Raw genomic sequence first — 11,673 nt, 5'->3', positions numbered from 1 at the left:
GTGAATTTTAATATAGAACTTTCCATGCATTTTTAATTTGTACATAGTTTTAGTACTGCATGTTTTGTAAGCAGTAATCTAAAAATTTTGCACTAAAAATCGTGATGATAGAATGAGCGATGAGTGGGAAAGCTATTAACTGAACTTTATGGGTTTTCTTTTGGAGAAAGCATGCTTTTACGATTTCTATTGAATGGTTTTGAAATCCACGTACGCATCATCCATAAAAATGTGAACGAGGACGATGTCATAAATGTGGGCCGCATTTAATTTTCATGCTAATGGAAATGAACGACTGAGATTAATTACATCGTCTTGCACGTCCTTCTGAAAGTTCACACTATTGATCTTTTCAATTGGAGGTTTTTTTCTCATAAGGAACACCTTCAACGTAATAAAACAATATTTGGTTTACTTATATTATTTAGATTATTTTTATTTCAAATTTATTTAAAATAATATGTTGGCTATATATAAAAGTTATGTTGTGATTTTTAGATACATAGTTATAAGATGACACTCTTTATTATCACTTAGAACACTTCTTTGTATAATTAACAAGTTATTTATTATGTGTGTTGTCTTTTAAATATATTTGGAATAATATTGAAGGATGCGTCTGAATTGTTAAAATATAATCATTTATAATTTATTAATTAAGATTTGGTTCATTTTTTTTTATAAAATTAGGTTTTATATTTAATAACATGCAATATGAAAAAGATTTGAGTACAATTTCTCTTGTAATAAGAAGAAAACTGAAAAAACAAACATGAATACAATCCTTTGAAGTTATTTAGATTTTTTTGGAGTAATAAGGTTGTCTAAACAAAGAAATTAGTTATTGTTGTTAAATTTGAAGGGTGTGATTTCCATACATGGAAAATAAAAACATAGTTACTTTTTATTGAAAAAGATTTATGGGACATTATGAAGTGGAATTTTTCAAAAACCACAAAATCTAGATGAAGCAACAAAATAGATGACTAAGGATTGTAGGGCTACAATATTGATTGCTCTTGCCTTATCTGATGCATATTTGCATCACATTGTTCTAACAAAGGCATCAAAGGAAATATGGGACGGGCTTAATTATTTATTTGGCTCATATGCTTCAAGTGCAAAAATATTCATAAAAGAAAAACTCTTGAAAAAATAATCATGTTTCCATAAACAAGTGGATCTATTTATCAAACTTTGACACATGGATTTTGATTAGATGAAGGAACTTATTTCAAAAATAACAGTTTCGATATGAGTCCATCTTCTTGTTCAGTTTGAGAGGCTTGATATGTTACAATCTATTACAATTGTTCTTAGAAATGTTTTGGGTCCTTCTTATTAGATGTTGGAACAAAAGGTAACAACCTATGTTTTAATATGAGTTGAAATTAACTTGAGTAATTTGTTGCATGAATTTATGGGAGATAAGATTGGATAACGTGTAATGAATTCGACAAATAAAGCATGAATATATCCCCTTTATGTATTTTGTCATGTGTATGGAACTATACAAAGGAACTCTCTTAAGACTCTAAAAGTACCATAGGTTCTATAATGTCGCCTGTAGAGCGAATTTAAGTTTTCCTTACTTCTTTATGATTAAATGTATAAAATTACAAATGAATCAATTATCTCTAAAGAATTGCATTGATTTGTATGAATGGATATATATGAATATCTATATTCGTTATACTAATGAATTAGTAAAGGAGTGATGAATTCAGTCAATATTATTGCCAAATTCTCTTATGATGAGAAGAAATGAGTTTATTATATATTCTACAAATATTCTCCAAGTAAAAATCTTGATATGTTCATTGATTTAAGAAAGGAAGGATGTTTGATATAACTATGAACCAATCCTCCCTTGAATACTATGGAGTAGATTGTGAATGTATATTGGTGTACGAATAGATCTATGTGATGTATATGCAATCATTGTTTCAGAGTGATATCTTTGTAATCATGCAAATATACGTATGTAAGAGACAATGATTTTTGTCTTAAAATTATGCTCATGCAATATCCTCTTGGCACTATGTCTAAATATTGTCCTTGTGTTTGTGTGCCTTAACATTGTAAACAGGGTGGCAAAGTACCACCATTTCCATGGCTATTCTTAAGAACTTCTAAATCAAAACTAAATATAAATAAAAACTAATCTCCATATCCTGATCTTTAGAATGCTCGATCCTCTCCTTAAACAACTTAATTAATTATATCTTTCTCCTAAGCGGGTTTTTAACTAATAATATCACTAATGAATTGATTATCGTTTGATCGAACTTAATGTTCCTTTCTTGGTAGTGATAGATTTGTTTGTAACTTATTGTGATGCCTTGGAACTATAATGCCTCCCTTAAACTTAATCCTTCCTTCTTGATCAACAATAAATTTATTTGATGTATTTCCCATGCCTTGGGCTGAAAGAATTGTTCGCGGTTGACTGGATTTAGGAATCAAATGGGGACATTACAGGTTCCTTCACAAGTTTCTATAACTAATGTCAATGATAAAGAAAATTCACCAATTCTTACCATTATATCTAACTAGACTCAAATGGGTTTTTACTAATGAAATCCTAGAATAAAGGGAAGTATTTGAATCATCAAAAAATAAATAAAACACCTAAAGCTAATTTTGATTATAAATTTAATTTCCTTTAAAATTTAACAATTTTGAATCTTTTATGCACAAGTAAAATTCTTCTAAAAGTTGTTGAACTTCTTGTTTCATCTAATTTATTTGAACTTAAGGAATCTAGTCACATTTTAATAGTATTCATAATTAAATCCTTCTCCCTTCCAATCATATAGAAGAATTTGTTCAGAGTAAAAACTTATTAATGAGATTTGTAGAAGATTACCTTCTAGAAAGATAGATTCTTTTTTGGTTTACCTTGTTGATAATTTCATTGTAGATCTTTCTCCCCTATTATCTAGATCAGTGACATGGAAAAGAAAAGATCGCCTCTTGAGCTGGGTCTATAGAGAAACTATCTTGATAAAGGGAGTTAAGAAAAATATGCATGACTGGAGGAAGTGTGATTAAGAAAAGGTAATGATAATTAGGTAATATTTGGTTGAATCAAGACATTAGAAACTCACTTTATATTCTCACAAATGACAAGGGAGAGAGACTAGTAGTTGTGTAGGCTAACTTTGTCAATATGTAGTCGTTACATAGAATATCACAAAACTTCTATTTTTTATAAACGTAAAACGAATTCTTATCTATCTAGAACTAAGGTTCAAATGTGTGATTCATCATGCAACTTGTCAAAAAAATGTCAATTGTGAAGTGTCCTAAAATGACTTCTTAAAGATTTGACCAAATCTTAATCTAAAAATCCCTAGTAGTTGAATTTAAAAAAATTATTTGTTGTTAGTACAATATCATATTTTTATGTAAAAGATAACTTATATGCAATCTAAATGGACAAAATGCCTATTAGTAACAATAAATATTTGTTATCTCTAGCTTTTGTATCCAACACAAATGGACCAATTGTTGAACACGAAAAACTACTTGTTATAAAAAACACAATGTATATGGTGAAAAGTGGAAACAACAATATTGAAAGACTAAATGAATTCAACCACAAAACCCTAGCCTAACAATCAACAAAGATCCACCATAACATATGAAGATTACCTAAGACAATGCAAATCAAATGAAATCACAAAGATTATACTATCACATGTCCAATAGGGTTTGGATCTCCATTCTTCCTATCTCCATTGATCTTGCTTGATATATTTGCTCTCAGATTTTATGTGTGCACAAGAGCTCAACAAAGAATGTAAATGTGGTTGTAAGTAGGCTTGATTGCATATGCAAGTTCGAAAGCGTAGTCAGGGGTTTGATAATGAAGGAAGCATCTCCTTATATAGAAGACACTATAAGAAATGGAGGGATAAGATTGAGAGGTGTAAAAGAGGTCAGATATGATTAGAGGGTAGGTAAAGAAAATAATAAAATAATGAGAGGGGTAGGTAGTGTATGAATTAAGAGATGAATGACATGTGTCATGGGTAGAAAAGGCTAATGAATTAATTAAATAAATAAAGATACATTTAATTAATAGAGGAAGTGGGATCAATTAAATAAATAAGATATTTATTTAATTTAGGAAAAGGGATAATTTAAATAAATTAATGTATTTATTTAAATGAGAAATAAGGCTAGAAGAGGATAAATGGATTAATTAAATAAATAAAGATATTTATTTAATTAGATTGGACAATTTTAGGTGTCTACACGCAATATTATATTAAAATATATAACTTATATCAAACACAAATGAACAAATAGTTGAACACTATAACCTTTTGACAATCCTTCACATTTCATGCAAAAGTAGGTGTTTGTTGTGCTAACCTTATATATTTGTGATAGGACAAATTATTCATATGAAATACTCCAATGCATGTATAATGCTACCCCAATAGTTGCACACACATGAATAATTATTTTTCACTATGACAACAATACTTGTTTAAATGAGCATCTTATTTTATAAATGATACATATATAGTGGATAGTTATGAAACTATTTGAAACAAAAAATTATTTATTTCACTTGATAATGAATGCATTTATGGTTTTCATATAACATTCATAAGTTCTCATGCATTCAAGTGTGGATAATTTTTGACCAAGATTTGGTTATTTTTTGATTTACATGTGGAATATTTATTTACAATCTATAGAATAAATATGTGCCAAAGTTGGATATTATAACCATAAGTGGATGTACAACAATTGGACTGTATACAACTACTAGCCTATCTACCCTGCAATTCTCTTGGAAATTAAGGGGTTTGAAAATTTCTCTTCATCAAAAAGTTATTTAATATCATATCAAAGATCATAATCTAGATATTATTTTTCTCCACAAACTTAAACTTTCTATGAAGTAAATGGTTTCTTTGTCTTCTTCACTTTGGAAAGGTTGTTAGTGCTAGTGCATCAAGTCAATATTTAATAGATAGAGGGAGATATAGATAGATAAAAAAGGAAAGATAGATATTTAGAGATAGGACTATAAAGGTAGAAACATATGGATAGAAAGAGATAGAGAGAGGAGCATGGGGAAGATAGAGAGAGAGAGATGCAGAGTAGGAGAGATAGAGTGAATGAGAGAGGAAGAGATAATGAGATATGGATAGAGAGGGGGAGGGAAATATGGAGAGATATAAATAGATAAGATAAGAGTGAGATAAAAGGTGATCGAGAAAAGTAATGGAGAGAGGGATAGAGAGATAGAGAGGGGGAAGATATACAGATAGAGATAGATCTATAAGGAGGGAGAAATTGAGTGAGTGTGTATATATATATTTGTGTGTGTGTGTACATACACATACACATACACATATGCATATGCATACGTATATGAATACACATACACATACACATACACATACACATACACATACACATACACATAAAACAAAGTTGCATTGCTTAATCATAATTTTCAATTTTTGCATCCAATTTTCCCTCCTTTGTGCATGAGTTTTGTTACCATTAGTCCTACATACAATATTCCAATGAGAAGAATTTGTAGACTTAAGGCTTCACAAGGTTTAAACACTAAGGATATGGAGCCTCAATTGGATAACTTGTTCCATGAGCATGTTGGTGTTTCCTCTAATCTAACAAATGACATCACTTATCCCCATTCTCCTCATACTTCTTATGATGTGGCTGCATAAATAACTAGGGTTACCATTTCCCAATTGGAGAATATATTTACAATGAATTTGAAAATATTCAACAATGGATGTCAATAATACCTAGAAAGTGAGGCAATCCCCTTGATTGAAGGATTAAAAATAATGATGCAAAGTGATAAGATAGGTGTGGATTTGTTGCGTGGCATTTCTTATATGATTGATACAAATATTAAGCCAATAAAAAGTTGCACCGAAGTCCTTGGATATTCTAAACCCACTATCCAAGTTAATTATTTCATTCCTATGCCTACATCCTTGGCTAGTGTGCCTACATTTACATCTTCTATCATGACTAATTTCACACAAAATGTTAATCCTACACATGTTACTCATTGAAGGAATCCTATTAATCAATATTCTTACATTCCTCCTTTCATGAGTCTTCCATTTGTATTACAACCATCTCCCATACCAACATACCATAATGTTCCACCTCCTTATTCTTAGCCTCCACCTACATACAACAATGTTACTACTTCATCACAATTCAATATGTCCAATTTCAATCCATCCATTGAAGCAACCATCAATAACCTAGCCCAAATGGTTACATCCCTACAACATCAATTGGCTTCCATTACTCAATCCAAGTTCATTGTTCCCACATTTGATGTAGCACGCCCACTATTCGATGAAATTGTCTGCGCGGTTTCTGCTAAACATATGAAAGTCCCTCAATTGGAATTATATAATGGAAAAGGAGACCCCTTGACTTATGTGAAGACATTTCAAACTTTGTGTAGTGATTTTTCCCATGACTAAAGATTTATGGCTAAATTGTTCACTAGAACCTTTAGGGATAAATCTTTGCAATGGCATTGTTCTTTGTCTCCTAATTCTATTACTTCTTTTCAACAATTTTCTAATGCTTTCATTCAACAATTTCAAAATAACATTGGTCTTAAGATCACTTTAACTAATTTGATCACTGTAAGCAAGGAGTTAATAAAAATTGATTGATTTTATTGGTAGTTATAAGCATTTGGATTCTCAAATTTCTTATCAAGTTCCTGATCATGATGTTCAAATAATTTTTGTTGCTAATTTATAAAAAATATTAGAGATACTTGCTTCTATTTTCCAAGTTTACATCCTTTACACAATTCTGTGCAATGCTTCATAATTATCATCTTCAAGTGAGTCAATTTTAATGATCCTCTTCAATGGCTCTATTTGATAAGAATGAGAATGATAAAAAAATATTTTTGAAGTTCAAACCTAACAAAGGTTTCATCAAGCTCAATGACAACATCAACACTCAAGTGGTAGCTACAACATCAGGTGTGACCCCTTTATCCAAATATTTAATAAAATAACTAACTCCTCTTTCCAAGTCTTTGTATAGTATAATGTTGAAATTAACGAATGCTAATGTGTTGCAACTTCCTCCCATCAAAACAATTGACACTTCCAAATAATTTCTACCTTAGCATGATCCCAAAGCTTTTTGTCAATATCAATGTCAACTTGGCCATGATACTGGAAAGTGTTACAAGTTGAGAAATAAGATCCAATAGTTCATTGATAACAATACTATATCCATATATGGTGTCAATGAAAATACAAATAACTACGTAGCTCCTCCTAATCAAAACCTCCAAACCTTTACCAATTCATTGCCTTCTCATTCTACCAATGTTGTTGAGTCCAAGTCTCTTAATTTTTTTCCTAATTCTAGAATCTAATAATGTTGTGAACCTTGTTGATAAACCTACACCTTGAAAAGACATGTATTACTTTTGATCCTAGTGAGACTATTGTTGCACTTGATGGTCCATTATATATCACTATGAAGATCAAAGACAAACTCTCATGAGGGGTGCTCATTGATCCAATGTATATGGTGAATGTGATCACCAATAATATCTTTATATCTTACAAGTGCTTCAAGTCACCTATGATAAATATGATGTTATGGTCAAGTTGTATGATGGTTTATCTTTCCCTACTATTTTGTTCTATTACTCTTCCCATTGAGGTTGGTACTAAGTGCTTGGATGTCACCTTTGCTATTATTCTTAAATTGGATCAATTTTGTGTGAAGTTGGGACATCCTTGGCTCTCTTGGACATGAATTATATCCCTTCTACAATCCATAAATATTTGAAATTCCCTCATAATGGCATTCTCATAACAATTAATCATAGCCTCTACCAATCCGCAGTGAAGGCTGACAATTTCACTCTTGATTAATTTTGGCCTAAACAACCTAGGCCTCTTAAGCCTCGAAATGAAATCCTTTTCTTATCTTATTAGAAATGGAAAAATGAGATGATCATGTCCTTGAGTAAACCTAGAGACCCTACACCCATGAATATACCTCCTCCTCATAACAAAATTGGTATTCTTCCTACTCCTCCTATTCCTCCTATATATGTGTCAATCCCACCTCCTCATTCTTACAAAAAAAAGTGCTTGGCATCAAGTCTCCCTCAACCTATTTGGGTTTCTTCCATACCTCCCCCTATATATTGATCTTAAACCTTCACAAGTTTTGACTAAAACTAAAAGGAATTATTGTGTGAGAGAACATCGACAAAGATGTCGTGCTAAGGCTTGTGAGATTTCTTCCCAAACCATTTCCTCCCCAAAGACATCAAATGTTGACTTGGTCCCATTTTTTCCAACCTTCGCCTAACCCCAGGGAGAAAGTTCACATCAAATTAGGTCTAAAGAAAAAATTCTTAATAAAAATGATGGTTCAACTTCTTTTTGCATTAAAGATCCCATTTTTATCAATTTAGATGATGATAATGTTGTATATATATCAATTGGATAATTATTTGTTTTGCAATATTTCAAAGCTGTTAAGTAATGGTATGTGTTTTGATCTCTTTAGCCATGGAATTATTGCTAATTATCCATTCATATACATCATCTTGTGTAATTATAGTTATTGCATGCATATAAAGGATGATTATATCCTTAGTATTAAAAGAGTTATCGATATGATGTACATTGGAATTGAGTAGTTATCCTTTCATTTAATCATTGGTTTACAAAAGTGATAGTTAAAACTATTTCTTGCTAAAGTAATTTATTCAATAGAAATTAGTATTATAGTTATAGTGATCAACATGATCGCAATGACTATACACATAGCCCTAGTAATTCATGAGTGGTAGTTATAGAAGGGTTCATATTTTTTTATAATTGGTTATTAGCATAGTGAAATTCAATGATATTTTGAGTGTTCTATCATTCTTAATATTGGAGTTTTCACTCTTAAATTTAATTAACAAAAAACAAAAAAAGAACCTCATTTGAATATGTTCAAATGGTTGATTCTTATCTAGGCTTTTGTCTCTATTTCATGTCAGTGGGCGGTAGCCAACGAGGGAACTATCTGGGGAGTCGAGCCCTAGAAAGGGTTGCACATCCACTTACACAATTTTATAATACCTAGAACAAAAAAACATATGATTCTTTAGGATAAGCGTTTTATTTCCTTATTGAGGCATACCTAGCATGGTATGGTTCAATATTACAAACTTGAACTCCGAAGTCTCTGTGCTTTCATGTAGGAAAGGCCATCTACGATGAGGCCTCGATACATTAGGTCTGGTCTTAGGTCTTTCCCTTTTGAGTTTTGATTGACCTTGCCATTCCTTCCCAATCTTATGCATTCCTTGTTTGTCTTTGTAGATTCGGTAGTTTACTCTTGTATGATTGATCTAGTTAAAATAATGATCCAATTTATCATGATGATTGTGTATCTAGTTATCCTCTGACCTTGTGTTGAGCATCTAGAATGTAGACATCTTGTAGGTGCATGATTGGGAGGAAAGGCAAATACATCACAATGGAATGTGAGAGCAACTTGGGTAAGAAAGAGGTACATTCTGTCGTGAACTAAACGAAACATTAAGCTATTGTTTTAACATTTAATCTAGGTTGAAATGGTTGCTTGTTAATTGATACTATTGCTTTTTGTTTTACAAATGCATTAAATTGTGATTCAATTTTTTTTTTATTGCAAAACAACTAAGTTTAGAGTAGCATAAATAGGTTGTATAATGTCCATTAAGCATGTTCTTTTCAAGCATTACATTTACGTAACTCCATATTGTCATAATACATATAATGCTTATTTTTTGAATTTCTCGATCAACACTTTAAACTCAATTTTTAAATATAAATATGCCATTTCAACCATATTTAAATATATTGTACTAATAAATGATCATAAAATAATCCACTGTTAATATGTATGGAATAAAACATTAGACAATTCTATGTTTTTTGAAGATGACATTTATAATTACAACTTATTTAACAAGAGCAAATCAATTCTTATCCAATAGACTACAATTTTTAAATACCTTCAAATATTCTTAAAGTTATATTCGAAACGCACCATACACCACACACCACACATTACAAATAATAGCTAGTATAATTTTTCATACTGAACCCATCAAATGCACCTCTTGGTTAATTTGATGTTTAGTTATAGAGGGAGGAAGCAGCGTGGATGTTCGGTAAGGGGAATAAACAATACTCAGCAACCAAGCTACTAACCATCGCAGTTCTCGCTAGCAATTCCAAGCCTAGACCCTGCGATATCATGCACGATTCGCAAGTTCTGCTGCTGATAGTTCCCAAATATTGACAATACATCGTCCAGCCCGCCCGGAGGAAGAGCGAAAGCAAGGCATAAAACGGAGCCCTCCTCATCCGCGGGGTATAAGGTGCTTTCCACCGGCAGAATCAAGTCCAGGCCATCGTCAAAATGCAACGTGATGTGAGGAAAACCCAGCTCGCTGGACGGTTTGTTGTAGCACGTATCAAAAGGCTCTGTGGAACTAGCCATAGTCAGATTAGAGAGTTGACGGCGGAAAGAATCTCGCATGGCATTGTAAGCGGGCTCCACCAGCCGAGTGATAACTGTTCCCGAGTCTATGATACTCCCTCTTCCCGTCGACTCATCCAAGCTCAATGTCCCCGTTGGAATGGAAACAAGCTCTTCTCCCACAGAGATTCCGTTTGACCCCACATAATAGAAGTAAGGGTTCAACGCGTTGGACAAGAGGGGAGTGAACTTCAAGCCTTGCACAGTCGAAAGAGCCCCTTTCCCCAGCGTGAGATACCCCGTGAAAGCAGAAGAGAAGAGTGAGGGAAGGCAATAAGAAAACGTACTGTCATATAACGTGCCCGTCTGAGAAACGAAGGAGAGAGGATCCTTCCCAAACCCAACCAAACCGGGCGTACTCTGGGTGAGTCCCCTCGCCGCACTCGCACATCCGAAGACAAAATCCTCCACCGGCTGAGAGCCCACAGTTAGCGTCTTAGACGACATGAGCTCGTCCACCTCCGACTTGTCGCCATACCCTTGAGTACGGCTGCAGTTGACATTGTTATCGTTGTTCTCACAGACGCCCAGACTCTGACACTGCTGGGAAGCGCAGGTGAGATACTTATACGTAGACGACTTGGATGGCTCGAATTGCTCACTTGAGCAACCGGAGCAGGGATTGCAGGGAATCCAGGCGATGTAGCTGCCGGTATCGAGGACAGTGTAGAAGCTCTGCACAGGCGTGCCGAAACCCAGCTCGACAATGTAGTTTCCCGTGTTGATGGCATGTCCCGAGGCCAACGGGAGATCCATGTCCTCTTGGGGATTAACAATACTTTTCCCGGCGCTCCATTCCCCTTTCACCATTGCTCAGTAGCGCTGAGTGTCGCCTTTGATTGACTCGGATATCGCCTTCCACCATGATGAATTGGGGAGGCGGAAAGGAGAACACTTGCCCTGAATGCGCATCACACTCAAACTTGATGTTTCCAATCCACCCGGAGAGCAGTTCTTGTTATCCTCAGCATCTTTCCAGGTGAATGATGCAAGATTTACTCTTGCAACCTTGCTGTTTTCTGCGCACACAGAAACGAGTAATAGAAAAGACACTAGGACTGAGCATAGACGCTTTGCCAT

At 33.4% G+C, this 11,673-nt stretch overlaps 1 pseudogene; it reads right to left on the bottom strand.

Moving 5' to 3' along the window:
* Positions 1 to 10,099: 10,099 nt before the first annotated feature.
* Positions 10,100 to 11,673, bottom strand: LOC131074538 (aspartyl protease AED3-like; annotated as a pseudogene).

Source organism: Cryptomeria japonica, chromosome 3, assembly GCF_030272615.1.
Source record: "Cryptomeria japonica chromosome 3, Sugi_1.0, whole genome shotgun sequence".
Classification (NCBI taxonomy): Eukaryota; Viridiplantae; Streptophyta; class Pinopsida; order Cupressales; family Cupressaceae; genus Cryptomeria; species Cryptomeria japonica.
This window is presented reverse-complemented; position numbering and strand designations above follow the sequence as displayed.